The sequence below is a fragment of the Dendrobates tinctorius genome, unplaced genomic scaffold (assembly GCF_039654945.1).
Source record: "Dendrobates tinctorius isolate UK_male_01 unplaced genomic scaffold, ASM3965494v1 ptg000103l, whole genome shotgun sequence".
Classification (NCBI taxonomy): Eukaryota; Metazoa; Chordata; class Amphibia; order Anura; family Dendrobatidae; genus Dendrobates; species Dendrobates tinctorius.
Window position 1 is genome coordinate 26,216,878 of NW_027361771.1, and position 16,558 is coordinate 26,233,435.

Sequence of the window (16,558 nt, forward strand, 5' to 3'; positions counted from 1 at the left end):
AGCACACCAAAGTCACATTTCAAATGATGCTTTCAGCGCCTTTTCTCACCCAATGATGGAGGACGCACACTGTGGGCAACGCGATGACATGCGCAGTGGCCAGCACCATCTTAGAGCAGGGCACTGAAGTGATTGGCTGGCTTTGTGTGGCGTCACAGTGGGTACAAAAGGCTGTGAACGCCGACCGCCATCTTACTTCTGCCGATCTTACAATAGGGAGAGGTGCTGCTGCTGATTCTGAATAGGGAGAGCGTTAGGCAGGGAAGAAGAAAAAAAAACTGCTTCTGCTGATAGCGCTTTTCACTGTACAGTTAGTGTGCAGTGAAAGGGGAGGATTTTTGTTGTGTGCAGCAGCGCTGGTGTTGATTAGGCTGCCTTTTAAGGCTACCTGCTAGCTGCATTGTTGTGTGCACACTGCTGTTCAAACTACTTTTTTCAAAGCACTCCAAATTTTATTGTTTTGTCCTGGTGAGTTACTGAGTGTTCATTTTTTCACACACCGTCTAGCGGTGTACGCTCCTCACACACAGTACCGTGTACCGGCTGGTATCACGGACAAATAGAAGCTATCTGGGTGTGACTCTGGAAGAAAAAACCGAGGAGTTTGTCCGTTTTTCCTGACCTACACCTTAGAGTTGTATCCGTTTTTCAAACAATTTCGTATATCTGCTGTTTGATTACCGTCAAAACTAGACAGAGACATCGTGTGTCAGTACTTATAGAAATACACGGAGCGTGACAATTTTCCATACAGACACCATCTAGCGGTGTACGCTTCTCACACACTACCATGTACCAGCTGGTATCACGGACAAATAGAAGCTACCTGTGTGTGACTCTGTAAAAAAAAGCCGAGGAGTTTTTCTGTTTTTCCAGACCTACACCATAGAGTCGTGTCCGTTTTTCAAACAGTTTCATATATCTGCTGTTTGATGACGGTCAAAGCTAGACAGAGACAGTGTGTGTCAGTCCATACACAAATAAAAGGGACCATGACAATTTTACATACACACACCGTACAGCGGTGTACACTCCTCACACACTACCGTGTACCGCCTTCTAGCGCGGACAAATAGAAGCTGCCTGTGTGTGACTCTGGAAAAAAAAATGAGGAGTTTTTCTGTTTTTCCAGACCTACACCTTAGAGTCGTGTCCATTTTTCAAACAGATTCGTATATCTGCTGTTTGATGACGGTCAAAACTAGACAGAGACAGCGTGTGTCAGTCCGTATACAAATACACGGAGCTTGACAAATTTATATACAAACACCATACAGAGGTGTACGCTCCTCACACACTACCGTGTACCGCCTTCTAGCACAGACAAATAGAAGCTGCCTGTCTGTGACTCTGGAAAAAAAAAACGAGGAGTTTTTCCAGACCTACACCTTAGAGTTGTGTCCGTTTTTCAAACAGTTTCGTATCTACTGTTTGTTGACGGTCAAAACTAGACAGACACAGCGTGTGTCAGTCCGTATACAAATACACGGAGCTTGACAATTTTCCTTACACACATAGTATAGAGCTGTCCGATTCTCCAACAGTATTGTATATCTGCCGTTCGCATTACAGTCACTTTTATACCTAGTCAGCGTGTGTGTGTGACACTCCGTAAATACATATACAGAGATTGTTAGTTGCACAAAAATCGTATACAGCTGTACACTTCTGATACAGTTCCTTATATCTGCTTGTTGGATAACGGTCCAATTCATACTGTGAGAGCGTCTGTGACTAACATAATATATACGATGTTTTAATTTGTATAATACACCTTACACAGCTGGACACTCCTCATACAGTACCATCTCTCTGCTGGTATTTTTGGTACATTTTCCCAAACATGAGGAAGTATGATGGAAGAGGCCGTGGACGTGGGCGGGGGGGCGCAGCTGGTACTGACGATGGTGGTGCATCAGCTAGTTCTGGCAAAAGCACAATAGAAGCTAAGGCAGGAGGTGTTGAGCCTGCATCATCATCTGGCCCAAGAAGGCCTGTAAGGTTGCCTTTTCTTGGAGTAGGAAAGCCGCTTTTAAAGCCGGAGCATCAGGAACAGGTTTTGGCGTAAATTGCCGAAACAGCAACCAGCTCTATTGCCTCCTCTTCTGAACGGTCGAAACCTGCAAGCATGGAGTCGTCAGTGCAGGGTTCTGGTCATAAAAAACCCCTTTCCTTGTGTCCTTCGCCCCACCAAAAGTTAAGGATTCGACAGCTCACACTTCAGATTACTCTATGGAGCTCTATTCACATAGCATGCCTGGGTTATCCAGTCAAATCCTGAATTCCCCAGTCTAAGATGAATCTGACATGGAGTGCACTGATGCACAGCCACTGCTAGATGATTCTGCTGTTACATTGACCCACAGAAACTACATTGCCCTCGCAGTCTATTGAGCCAGAATCTGACCCTGATGAAACCCAGGTGCCCTTTCCCGCATACTATACCACCTTACACGGTGACACAGAGGAAGGTAAAGAGGAAGGTGCAGATGACTTTGAAGAGGAGGTGATGGATGACCCAGATCTGGACCGGTTTGGCATCCATTGGGGGAGGAGGGTGGTGCTGGTAATAGTTCAGATAAGGAGAAGGATCCACAGCAGGCATTGACATCGCAGCAGCGGTTATCTAGCAGGCCCGTAGCTGTCCTAAAATGTGTTACAAAAACTAAAAGAGTTGCAGGACAGCTTGACCAGACGGTCAACTTAGCACAGCGTGCAAGGCCAGAAAATGTTTACCATAGTAGGAAGAGTACAGTGTGTCCAAAATCCCACTGATGAGGCAAAAGTTACCTGTAAGAAATGCGGAAGGACCTTTAGCCGAGGTAAACAACTCAGAAATTTGAATACCAGTTGCAAGCTTAGACATTTAATCAACATGCACTTACAAGTGTGGACAGACTACAAAACCTCAGGTAGCACATGTGCACCTGCTCCAACTGAAGGTAGCCAGCAAAGCTCCATCGCTTCCCCCACTATAAGACCACCGCCACCGTTAATCACACCACCAGCACTAAATGTGGAGGTGTCATCGCAAGAGCAAAGCAATCAGGGAATCACAATGGTTTTGCAGCACAACACTGAATCTAGGCCATCACCACCAATACCTGCACCAACCCCCTCTCACTCCGTCCGGTCCACCGCTACTTCCCACATATGCAGCTCTCCAGTCCAGCTCACCCTACCAGACACTCTGAGTAGGACAAGAAAGTACTCATCCTCTCATTCGCGTACACTCTGTTTAAACACCTACATTGCCAAACTAATCTCATTAGAGATGATGCCCTACCGTTTGGTTGAAAGTGAAGCTTTCCGCGACCTCATGGCCTATGCTGTCCCACGCTATGATCTACCCAGTTGGCACTTCTTTTCTCAAAAAGCCATATCTGTCCTCCACCGGCATGTGAAAGACCGCATTGTCCATGCACTAAAACAGTCAGTGAGTGGAAAGGTGCACCTCACAGCAGATGCATGGACCAGTAGGCATGGTCAGGGCCGTTACGTGTCCATCACTGCGCACTGGGTTATTGTGGTGCATGCAGGCTCCACTGGGGCCAGCAGCAGTGGAACAGTGCTGCCTAGCCCATGGTATAGGAAACAGTTGGCTGTAGGCTTTCGCTCCTCCTCCTCATCTATCAGCGAAAGCTCGTCCACAGAGCGCAGTCGCACGAGCACTCCATCCGCAGCTGGCAGTGTTGCACACGAGGTGTCCCACTATCGAACAGCTAGTGGTAAACGTCAGAAGGCTGTGTTAAAGATTATGTCTTTGAGCGACAACAGACACACCGCGGAGGTACTGGCCAACTACATGCAGCGACAAACAGAGTCATGGCTGGGCAGTCTACATCTTGAGGCAGGCATGGTGGTCAATGATAACGGCCGTAATTTTGTGTCAGCCATAGCCCGTGCAAAACTCACGCACATACCTTGCCTGGCTCACAATTTGAACCTGTTGGTGCAGTGCTTCTTTAATAATTATCCGGAGTTAACATCCCTGCTCCATAAGGTTCGAAGACTGTGCTCGCACATCCATCGCTCGGCTGTACACTTAAGTCGTATGCAGAAGCTGCTGCGATTGCTCCACCTCCCCAAGCACCGCCTAATCATAGACGTTGCAACAAGGTGGAACTCCACCCTGCACATGGTTGAGAGGCTGTGAATACAGAGGCAGGCTGTAATGCATTTGTGGGAGGATACACGGGCAGGCGGTTTGAGGGAAGACATGGAAGGATCAGGCGTCTGCAGCGGAGGAGGAGGAGGGAAGCCTTGATGACAGTCAGCCATTGTCTGGTCAGGGAACCATCCTGGACAAGGTGGAGAAAGAAGAGGAGGAGGATGAAGTTGAGGGGGATGATTATTTTGAGCAGGAGGATGTTTCTCAGGGGGCAAGAGAAATTGCTGGCATTCCAAGGTGTTTGTGCGTGACTGTAGGGATGTGGATTTGCCAGAAACTGCTCCTCCACCCACCACTGGCAGTGCAACATTGACACCTGGAACATTGGCCCACATGTGCGATTATGCCTTGCGGATCCTAAAAAGGGACCCCCGCATTGTCAAAATGATGAGGGATGACGACTACTGGCTGACCAGCATCCTCGATCCACTCTACAAACACATATTACACAACATCATGCCACAGGAGAACCTAGAGATATTATTGGCAAACAAGCAACTCTGGTAAACCGTTTGTTTGAGGCTTTCCCAGCACACAACAGCGGTCTCGTTCTCCCATGAGCCATAGTGGGCACAATGGAAGAGGTGTTTGTGGTGCACACAGCAGAAGTGGCGTTGGAGACAAGGGGTTTAATGACCATGTGGAATGTTTTCTCAAGTACCGCTCACACGACTGCTAATACCGCATCGATTAAAAGTGACAGGAGGCAGCAGTTGTCAACTTTGGTTGCAAACTACTTTTCCTCCCATATCGATGTTCTCCCTCACAGGTCATTCCCCTTTGACTATTGTGCCTGGAAACTGGACACCTGGCCTGAATTGGCACAATATGCCTTACAGGAGCTCTCTTGCCCTGCTGCTAGTGTGTTATCTGAAAGAGTCTTCAGTGCTGCTGGATCAATCCTGACAGAAAAAAGGACCCATCTGTCGACCCAAAATGTTGATGATCTAACCTTCATTAAAATGAACCATGCATGGGTTTCAAAGGATTTTGTCCCACCTTCCCCTGATGACACATAGGTTACCAGAAATGTGCCTCGGTTTTTTCCTCCTTTTCCTTGGACTTGCCCAATTACGCCCTTTGCAGCAGCTGGATGTCCAGCCAACACATCTATATATGCCAAATTTTAAACATCCCTAACTGGGCTACCCACCCCTCCCCTGGGGTCAAGACCTGGCGCACCCGGGCAAGTGCCGTTGCTCTGAACAGGTGGATGGGTCCACTGATGGCCGACGGCATTGGCACAGGGCCCCTCATAGTACAATACAGTGTCTCAGACGGTGGGAGGGCCCACTCGCCATTAGACACACCAGCGTACTATGAGGGGCCCTGTGCCCGTACCGTCGACCACGATTGTGCCCCCCCTGCTTGGTCATGGCCACAGCACTTGCAAGTTGCAATACTTACCTCTCCCTGCTCCACCGCTGTGTAGTCTGGGCAGTTAAATCCTTCACAGGGACGGCCACTAGAAATTTGGTTTATTGATCGATGATGGTTAAGATGTAGCTATGGCCTGCCCTGCTGGGCTCTACCTTCAGATGATCAATGGCTACCATTTGAAGTGGACGTCAACTTACAAGCGGATGCAGTGATGGTTTATGATCACCTTTCACAGTTGTGATAGTCACAGACGTGTGACATTCCTGCCACCATTTTTCAATGTCTCCTCTCATGCCAATCCAATAGAATCGCCTATGGCCTGTGGCTTCTGTCTTTTGCACTCCAAAATGACCAGACACATCATGATAGGCAGTGAGGACCATGGGCACATCTCTCCCTGTGATCACAATTTGATGGAAACGAGTAATGGTGATGTGATCCACGCTACTGCGATAAAGCAATCCTTTCTTCACAAAGAACCTTTTTTGCTTTCTCCACAGACACAGTAATTGAGGGTCTGCATCACCTCTGCAACATCTACTGGGAGGTTTTTCCGCAATGAGTAATTCCAAAATTTCTGCTAACACTCGACTTTGCGTCTATACTTGTATCCTTGTAGTTTCCATTAGCAGAGATTCTTGACTAGCTTACTGAGATTGAAATATATACGAAGATTTAAAAGTACCACAACACTGTATTCTGGTGTACGCTATGAATACCTTTCCCTTTTTCTACTTTTTTAATTCTGGTGTAATATATAGTGAGCCTGTGAGTGTCTGTGTCTGACTCAGGAAGTATAGACGGAAATTTAGTCCTAGACTGGACACACCTGGTATGTGCTGATACAGTATCTTGTTTCAAGTATTTGTATTAAGGTATCATCTGTAGGATAACCAACTGTGGGGGAGGACCCTCTTCTTGCCACAGACAAACACGAGACTGAGATAGAGTTTGTATTGAACAGGTCCGTTTTTAGTGCCCATCCTTCTGTCGACAACAGCAATTCATCACAATCGTTTCACATTTCTCTGTACACAGGCCCCGGTACCTTCACTTCCTTTGTAACTATAATCGTGGAGTCCTCTGTGGCTCTTCCATTGTGGCTGGCCTAGGCCCAACCACCACAGCGCTGCACCAGTCTGAGCACAACGTCCGTATGATAGCCCCAGGTCATCTTCGTCTGCGGCTACCGTCCTCTGGGCCACCCCCCATGACCGCCTCAACTCTCAATCCTCTCTGGAGCCTTTCCACTGTCTCTATTTCCTCAGCAGAACTTCCTCTTTACTGTGCTCCCTTTGCTGACTGACTCTTCCAGAACCTTCCCTCAGCCTTTTATACTTCCAGTTCTGGTAACTCCGCCCACCATCACCTAACAGTTTCTCTGACCAATGGCAGTTATTCAGTCCCACTCCTACACTCTCCACTGCCCTCCAATGAGCAAGCTAAAACACTGCACCCTTTCTCTTTATCTTAGCGGTTTCACACCTACACCTCTGCTTCTCACTACAGGCTGGTTTGTCTGTCAGTCCACCTTCTCTACATCATCCATAGTGAGTGAGCGTGTGTGGGTTACGCCTTCTATATATACGGTGAATCGGAGAAACAAATTTTTACACTTTACTCGATACAGCTTGTATCTGGTTATACAGTACCTTTGTTCGACATTTAGCATTACGGTCAAATCCATACTGTGTAAGCGTCTGAGAGTGACTGCGGGACTATTTATACAGAGATTTCAATTGTACTCTAAAAATATATACTTGCTATCTTGTTATCCAGGACCTTTTTTTACAACATTTTTTATTATGGTCAAAACCAAACTGAGTGAGCGTCTGAGGGTGACTAAGGAAATATATACCGATATTTTCAATTTGGCCAACACTGTATACAGCTGTACGCTTGCTTCTGATACAGTAACCTTTTTAGCTATTTATATTCTGGTGTAATCCATAATGAGCCTGTAAACCTCTGTCTGTTACTCCGGCAATAAATTTGGAACTTTAAGATTACCCCAACACTGTGTACAGCTATACGCTTGTGTTACATAAAGCATTTACAGCTTTTCATATTCTTGTGTAATCCATACTGGGCCTGAAAGCGTTTGTGTCTGCCTCCTGAAATGTATACAGAGAATCAGAATGTTTACACTATACTATATATACCTTGTATTTGGTGATACTGTACCCTTTTTCAACTTGTTATTGTATTGGGTAATCCATACTGAGCCTGTGAGAGTCTGTGTATGCCTCATGAAATATATATGGAGATTTACTGTTATCCCTAGACTGTATAGAGCTGTACGCTTCTGATACAGTACCATATATCTGCTGATATTTTGGGTCCATTTTCAAAAACATGAGGAAGTATGGTGGAAGAGGATGCGGATGTGGGCATGGAGGGCCACCTGGTACTGATGGTGGTGCATCTGCTGGTAGTGCCAAAAACACAATAGCAGCTAAGGCAGGAGGTGTTGAGCCAGCGTCATGGTGTAGCTCTGGAAGGCCTGTAAGGCTCCCTTTTCTGGGAGTAGGTAGACTGCTTTTAAAGCACTGGAACTGTTTTTGGCTTACATTGCTGAAACAGCCTCCAGCTCTATCGCCTCTTATTCTGAAGTTATAAAAAATGCAAGCGCTGAGTCATAACTGCAGGCTTCTGGTCAGGAGCAACCCCTTTCCTTGTGTCCTTCACCCACACCAAAAGTGAAGGATGTGGAAGCACACACATCAGGTTACTCCATGGAGCTCTTTTCACATACCATGTCTGGCTGGGTTAATTAAAAATAGGGCCCATCATGTACTGGAGCAATGTAAATGGGGCAGATCACACACTGGAGCAGCATCTAAGGGGCGTATTATACACTGGAGCATAACAAATGTGGCCCATTATATATGGAGCATTATTAGAGCCCATCAGACACTGGAGCATCATCCATGAGGCCCATCATGTACTGGAGCAATGTAAATGGAGCAGATCAGACACTGGAGCAGCATCTTAGGGGGCCATTATACACTGGAGCATTACAAATGGGGCCCATTGTATATGGAGCATTATTAGGGCCCATGATACACTGGAGCATCATCCATGGGGACCAACATATACTGTAGCATTATGTGGAGCTCATCACATACTGTATGGAGCATTATATGGGATCAATTATTCTGTATGGAGAAATATATTGGGCTCATTATTCTGTATGGCGCACTAGGTGGTGGCCATAATACTGTATGGAGTAATATACTGTCCGGTTTTTGAGCTATTGTAGAATTTAAAAAAGATATCAGTCATGTCATGTAAGCAGTGAAGTATTTTTCATTGTACTATACCTATACTTCTGTGCCATATCGGAGCATTATGAATTGTGGTATGTGTTAAAAGGGCGCACTGACACTCTTTGGCCCAGGGCACATGAAAACCTGGCTCCAGCCCTACCCCCCACAACTTTAGTCAAATAACCCCCAGTTTTCAATGCGTAACTATTATCATAAAGTAAATTAAGGTTGCCAAGCTTAAATAATAAGAATTGATGTCATTGGCATTGAAATAGGCACTGTAGACGTGTTTACTGTCCTCCACTCACTGCCGACTTTGCTTCCCCATTGACTTGCATTGGGTTTCCTGCTTCAGTCGGACCCCGACTTTTCCCTATAGTCGGCTGATTTCGTTTGACCCGACTTTTTAGAAAGTCAGGTTTCATGAAACCCGACTCGATCCGAAAAAAAGAAAAGTCGCTCATCTCTACAAAAAACACATCTAAACATATGTGAGGTATTAGTTAATATTATGGCCAAAATACGTAAGCTCGCAACCCACGTCACGGGTCCTCACATTTGCGAGTCCTAACTCTAGCAGCAAAACCACAAAAAGGACTTAGAAATCCTCCAAAAAGCTTTACAAAAACATCAGAAAAAAAGGCAGAGATGCTTACCTGCCAAGGCCTCAGAACAAATGCACTAACAGTGTGCAGTGGACACAATCAAAGATGGTGGCAACACAGGTGCAACAATACCAAAGGAGCAATCACTCTCAACCTACCAATACAAGGAGGGGGTGGTTGTCTGGTATATCAGAGCACAAAATATAGTCTGTATGCACATACGCTTATATATTTTGGCCATAATATCAACTAATACCTCCAATATATTTATATGTGTTTTTTGCACTTTATTTTTTGGGGTGCAGTTGGGCCCAGATGGCTCTGTTAGCTGTGGTGTCTGTTCACACGGGATGCATTTTTGTTAGCACTTGGCAGCCCGCCTGATCTAAGAGAATGGACATCACTAAAAGACTGTGAGCCAGATGCTTTGCTTTAGCCGTATGTGAACAGCGCCGCATACAGACTATTTTTTGTGCACTAATATACCAGACAGCCACCCCCTCCATGTATGAATAGGTTGAGAGTGATTGTTCCTTTGGTATTGTTGCACCTGTGTTGCCACCATCTTTGATTGTGTCCACTGCACCCTGTTAGTGCATTTGTTCAGAGGCCTTGGCAGGTAAGCATGTCTGCCTTTTTTCTGGTGTTTTTGTAAAGATTTTTGGAGGATTTCCAAGTCCTCTTTTTGTGGTTTTGCTAGGATTCATATTTCTATCAATTCTATGCAGAGGGACAATGGCAGATTCACAAAAGCAGCCCCAGACCATGACATTGCCACCACCATTGCCACCATTTCACAGTAGGTATTTGTTACCATAAATCATTATGTTTTCTTATTGGGCAGTATGAATGCTTGCCATCGCTACCAAAAAGATTGAACTTAGATTCACCCAGCCACAACACCTTAGACCAATCTCAATCTTAACATTGACTGTGTTCTTTGGCAAACTCAACTCATACCTTCTGGTTCTTTGCAGAGATAAAAGGTTTCTTGATTGGAACTCTTGAATCCAACCCTACTGCTCTTAGCCATTGCACCACAGTTTGGCGACTCACTTTGACCCCATATTCTTTGTTCATTTTGTTCAAAATCTGTACTGCACTTTTATGGATATAGGATACTGACTTTTTGCTAATATTTTGATCAACTTTGGAGAAATAATAAGCTTCCTGACATCTAAGATAAATTTGGCTTTGTTTTTGGCATGTTTTTACCTATAGACACACCAAAAAAATGATGTAGGCAAAATTCAACTACGCATGACAAAATATACAAAACATTTGGCCCAGAAAATTATTATTTATTATTATAGCACCATTTATTTCATGGCGCTTTACATGTGAAAAGGGGTATACATAATAAAAAACAAGTACAATAATCTTAAGCAATAAAAGTCAGGCCTGGTACAGGAGAAGAGAAGACCCTGCCCTACAAGGGATGGGTGAGGATACAGTAGATGAGGGTAGAGCTGGTCATGTAGTGGTTTAGTGGTTACTACAGGTTATAGGCTTGTCAGAAAGGGTGAGTCTTCATGTTCCTTTTGAAGATTTCCACAGTAGGTGAGAGTCTGATAAGTTGTGGTAGAGATTTCCAAAGTGGGGAAGATACAAGGGACAAATCTTGTATGCAATTGTGGGAAGAGGAGATAAGAGGGGAGTAGAGAAGGAGATCTTATGAGGATCCAAGCTTGCTTGCAGGTTAATAACAGGAGACAAGGTCACAGATATATGGAGGAGACAGGTTGTGAATGGCTTTGTATGCAATGGTTAGGGTTTTGAACTGGAGTCTCTGGGTAATGGGAAGCAAGTGAAGGAATCAACAGAGGGGAGAGGCTGGAGAATGATGGAGGTATAATTGGATTAATCAGGCAGCAGAGTGTAGAATAGATTGGAAGAGTATGAGAGCATTAGACAGGAGGCCACAAAGTAGGAGGTTGCAGTAGTCAATGCAGGAGATGATGAGTGCATCGACTAGGGTTTTAAAACTAACACATAAATGGCATCACAGAAAACAGACAGAAGTAATCACACTTTATCTCCTTTCCTACAATGGACGTACTATTCCGTCCATGTGACCTGGGATCTAAGTCCTATGGACGGAATAGTACGTCATGCCCTTTAATGGGACATCGTGACTTAAGTCGCGGTGATCGCAATAAAATGCCAACGCCATCTTATCTCTGGATAGATGGCCTCAGCATCCCGGGCAGTCTCCGCCCTGGCCCACCCCTCTGTGAGTTGTGATTGGCTGTTCAATTCAGAACAGCCAATCACAGCGCTTCTCTTTGTATCAGCCAATCAGATTGGCTGAAACAACAGGATCCCAGGCTAGGATCGAGTACAAATGCACTCGATCCTAGGACCGGTGCCTGGCAACGCCAGGCACCGGAGAAATGCCCCCAGATTGGCGCGATCGCCGATGTAATCGATTGCGCCAATCGCAGCGCACAGCGGCGCAATATCGCCGCTGTGCCCTGCCGGTACCGGCCCGGATCGGTGCTGTAATAGCACCGATCCTAGGCCGGAGCCTAGGACAGGCCCAGCAGGGCCTGCAGGAAGTGGTTGGCGCGATCGATTAGATCGGCGATTGCGCCAGCCACAGGGCACAGCTGCGGTCACGCTGTGACCGCTGTGTGCCCTGCTGATGACCTGGCCATGACCTGCCTAGGAATCTCACAGCTCCGATCCTAGGCAGTTACCATGGTCACCAGGCAGAGCAGGGATTGGTGGGATCGATGTAATCATTCGATCCCACCAATGACAGGTCACAGCAGCGATGTGACCGCTCTGTGACCAGCCCCTGACCTGCCACTGACCTGTCTGACTTGTCTGCAGGGGTCCTCATTCTAGCTGAGGATTCCTGCAGAGAGGTCGAATGCAGCAAGAGCTCCTGTGCTGGGTATTGTGGTGCCACAGCTTGTAGCATCACAATCCCTGCAGAAGAAAGAAGAAAGAAAACTACAACTGTAAGTGTTAATTGATCCCTGATCCCCTGCCCAATCTATCTTCACCCCCCAATCTATCTTCATCCCCCCCTTTTACCCCCTTCACCACCCTCCACCCACCCTTTTGCGCCGCCTCCGTGCACAGCCGCAAAGCGTTGATCGGTGACGCAGTTCACCAATCAACACTCATGCTCGCTTTTTTTCCTTAGCCCCTTTGCGCCACCTCCACACACACATACTGTTTTTCATTTTTTTCACCCCCCTTTGTGCCACCTAACTACAACCCTAACTGATCCCTGCCCAATCTCTCTTCATCCACCCCAATCCCCCCATCCTCCTTCCCCCTATTTTTACCCCCCTCCACCCCACTTTTGCGCCACCTCCGTGCACAGCCGCAAAGCGTTGATCGGTGACGCAGTTCACCAATCAACACTCGTGCTCGCTTTTTTTCCTTAGCCCCCTTTGCGCCACCACCGCACACACATCCCGTTTTTCATTTTTTTCACCCCCCTTTGTGCCACCTAACTACAACCCTAACTGATCCCTGCCCAATCTTTCTTCATCCACCCCAATCCCCCCATCCCCCTTCCCCCTATTTTTACCCCCCTCCACCCCACTTTTGCGCCACCTCCGTGCCCAGCCACCGAGCGTTGATCAGTGACGCAGTTTTGGCACTCTGGAAAGAGCGGGCCCCAGAACTTCCGGAACTGAAGGTGCTTGTATTGTACCAGGTCAGCATTTCCCAGGGGAGGTCCCGCAAACTACAAAAAGAGGTAAATCGCAAAAAAGGTGTCGAGTGTGTTACAAAAACGGAATACACAAGGACACCATTTATTAATGCGACACCTGCTCCGAAAAACCTGGCCCGTGTATGAAGGATTGCTTCAAATTGTACCACACCTAAATGCACTACTAAATTACTTTACTGGAAACATTAGATTAGTTGGGGCACATCTAGATAAGTTCCTTGGGGGTCTAGTTTCCAAAACAATGTCACTTGTGGGTTTTTTTACTGTTTAGGCATATCAGGGGCTCTGCAAATGGAAAATGACGCCCGCAGACCATTCCATCTAAGTCTGCATTCCAAAACGTCACTCCCTTCCGATCCCCGACATGTGCCTAAACAGTTTTTTCCCACATATGGGGACCAGCATACTCAGGACAAATTGGACAACAACTTTTGGAGTCCAATTTCTCCTGTTACCCTTGGGAAAATTAAAAATTGGGGATTAAACAATCATTTTTGTGGGCACAAAATAGGATTTTTTATTTTCACGCCTGGGCAGTATAAACAAAGTTCTCACCACATATCTAGATAAGTTCCTTAGGGGGTCTAGTTTCCGAAATGGGGTCACTTGTTGGGGGTTTCTACTGTTTATCCACATCAGGGGCTCTGCAAACGAACATGACGCTCGCAGACCATTCCATCAAAGTCTGCATTCCAAAGCGTCACTTCTTCCCTTCTGAGCCCCGACGTGTGCCCAAACAGTAGTTTTCTCCCACATATGGGGTACCAGCGTCCTCCGGACAAATTGGACAACAACTTTTGGGGTCCAATTTCTCCTGTTACCCTTGGGAAAATTAAAAATTGGGGTCACTTGTGGGGGGTTTCCACTGTTTGGGCACATTGGGGGCTCGTCAAACGCAACATGGCGTCCAATCTCAATTCCAGTCAATTTTAGGTTGAAAAAGTCAAATGGTGCTGCTTCCCTTCCGAGCACTGCCGTGCGCTCAAACAGCAGTCCCCCAAGATATAGGGTATGAGCGTACTCAGGACAAATTGGAAAACAACTTTTGGGGTCCAATTTCTCCTGCTACCTTTGGGAGAATAAAAAATTGGGGACTAAACGATCATGTTTGTGGAAAAAATATAATTTTTTATTTTCACGCCCGAGCGTTATAAACTCCTGTGAAGCCCTAGGGGGTTCAAGGTGCTCACCACATATCTAGATAAGTTTCTTAGGGGGTCTAGTTTCTAAAATGGGGTCACTTGTGGGGGGTTTCCACTGTTTGGGCACATTGGGGCTCGTCAAATGCAACATGGCGTCCAATCTCAATTCCAGTCAATTTTAGGTTGAAAAAGTCAAATGGCGCTGCTTCCCTTACGAGCCCTGCCGTGCGCCCAAACAGTGGTCCCCCCAAAATATAGGGTATCAGTGTACTCAGGACAAATTGGACAACAACTTTTGGGGTCCAATTTCTCCTGCTACCTTTGGGAGAATAAAAAATTGGGGACTAAACGATCATGTTTGTGGAAAAAATATGATTTTTTATTTTCACGCCCGGGCGTTATAAACTCCTGTGAAGCCCTAGGGGGTTCAAGTTGCTCACCACATATCTAGATAAGTTCCTTAGGGGGTCTAGTTTCTAAAATGGGGTCACTTGTGGGGGGTTTCCACTGTTTGGGCACATTGGGGGCTCGTCAAACGCAACATGGCGTCCAATCTCAATTCCAGCCAATTTTAGGTTGAAAAAGTCAAATGGCGTTGCTTCCCTTACGAGCCCTGCCGTGCGCCCAAACAGTGGTCCCCCCAAAATATAGGGTATCAGTGTACTCAGGACAAATTGGACAACAACTTTTGTGGTCCAATTTCTCCTGCTACCCTTGGGAAAATTAAAAAATTGTTGCTAACATATCATTTTTGTGACTAAAAAGTTAAATGTTAATTTTTTCCTTCCATGTTGCTTTTGCTCCTGTGAAGCGCCTGAATGGTTAATAATCTTATTGAATGTAGTTTTGAGTAGCTTGAGGGGTGCAGTTTTTAGAATGGTGTCACTTTTGGTTATTTTCTGCCATATAGACCCCTCAAAGTGACTTCAAATGTGAGGTGGTCCCTAAAAAAATGGTTTTGTAAATTTTGTTGTAAAATTGAGAAATCTCTGGTCAACTTTTAACCCTTATAACTTCCTAACAAAAAAAAATTTTGTTTCCAAAATTGTGCTGATGTAAAGTAGACATGTGGGAAATGTTATTTATTAACTATTTTGTGTTACGTAACTCTCTGGTTTAAGGGCATAAAAATTCAAAGTTTGAAAATCACAAAATTTTTCAAAATTTTTGCCATATTTCCATTTCTTTCATAAATAAACGCACGTTATAGCGAAGAAATTTTATCACTAAAGTGAAGTACAATATGTCACGAGAAAACACTGTCAGAATCGCCTAGATCCGGTGAAGCGTTCCAGAGTTATTACCTCATAAATGGACAGTGGTCAGAATTGTAAAAATTGGCCCGGGAGTTAACGTGCAAACCACCCTTGGTGGTGAAGGGGTTAAAAAAACCCAAAGCTTTTGGTTGCTACTGTATCTTGAACTGTTGGCTAACAGTCTTCTGGTCTATAAACATTCTGGAGGAGAGTAGGTTCACCTCCAAAGTGTAAGATAAATAGAAGTGATAACAAAAGAACTAGGCTGAGAGCACTGGCTACAAGTCATAGATTTAGTATTGAAATGACCATAGCTCTAAATCCACTCCACTTCTGAAAGCTTTTCCTTCTGAGTAACATCAAGCTTAAAAAAAACTTGAAGACTTACATTTCTCCAAAGTAGACATTAAAATATAATGAACATAAATCATTAGCAAATTACAAACGTACAAGAGTCCTTTATGCATTTTCATATCTCAAAAAAAGGTTTTAAACTGTCTATAAAAGTATGCTAACATAAAAAGTAGGAATCCATAGTGGTCATTCCTGTTGTATTTAGAGACGATCAAGCACTAAGATGCTGGGATGCTCATTACTTGAACCAAGCAATTTCTAATGCTTGGGTGTTCTTTCAAGTAACAAGTATAAAGGGAGTCTATGGGAAATCTGAGCGTTTTTTAGCAGATCCTACAGAGAGGTCAGGGAGGTAGTGAAAATATTGAAATATTGAAATGGATGGAAAATGTGCTGAATAGAAGGAGAACAGCATGGGGAAGACCACTGGAAGGATCCCTGATTTCCAAATTGCTGCTGAGAAAAATGGTGCCACACTTTTACTCCACTTTAAGGACTGACAATAAAACAGTTAAAATCTACAAGAAATTGGAGTTTACAGAAAAAATGTTTTCCTCTGACTTGTATATAACAGAAAAATTATTTAAAAAAATATGTAATTTAAGTGAACCATAATTGAATTTTTATGAAAATATTGGAAATTTCATTGATATATATGAAGGAAGCAAGAAGTGCCAAAAATTTTGG

The 16,558-nt window shown here is 45.1% G+C and overlaps 2 long non-coding RNA genes across 4 annotated transcripts in view; one reads left to right on the forward strand and one right to left on the reverse strand.

The window, feature by feature from the left end:
- Positions 1 to 9,579, reverse strand: part of LOC141100224 (uncharacterized) — a 303,864-nt gene extending 294,285 nt beyond the window's left edge. Inside the window, exon 1 of the long non-coding RNA XR_012234647.1 lies at positions 9,477 to 9,579. This is a non-coding gene — a long non-coding RNA (uncharacterized lncRNA). The remainder of the gene's footprint in view (positions 1 to 9,476) is intronic.
- A 333-nt stretch (positions 9,580 to 9,912) lies between these two features.
- The window catches only part of LOC141100225 (uncharacterized), a 195,271-nt gene continuing 188,625 nt past the window's right edge, over positions 9,913 to 16,558 (forward strand). Inside the window, exons 1-2 of one of the 3 annotated variants that reach the window (XR_012234650.1) lie at positions 9,991 to 10,044; positions 10,154 to 10,224. This is a non-coding gene — a long non-coding RNA (uncharacterized lncRNA). Of the gene's footprint in view, positions 10,045 to 10,153; positions 10,225 to 16,558 lie in introns of all 3 variants that reach the window. The other 2 variants (XR_012234649.1, XR_012234648.1) reach the window with 2 other exon arrangements.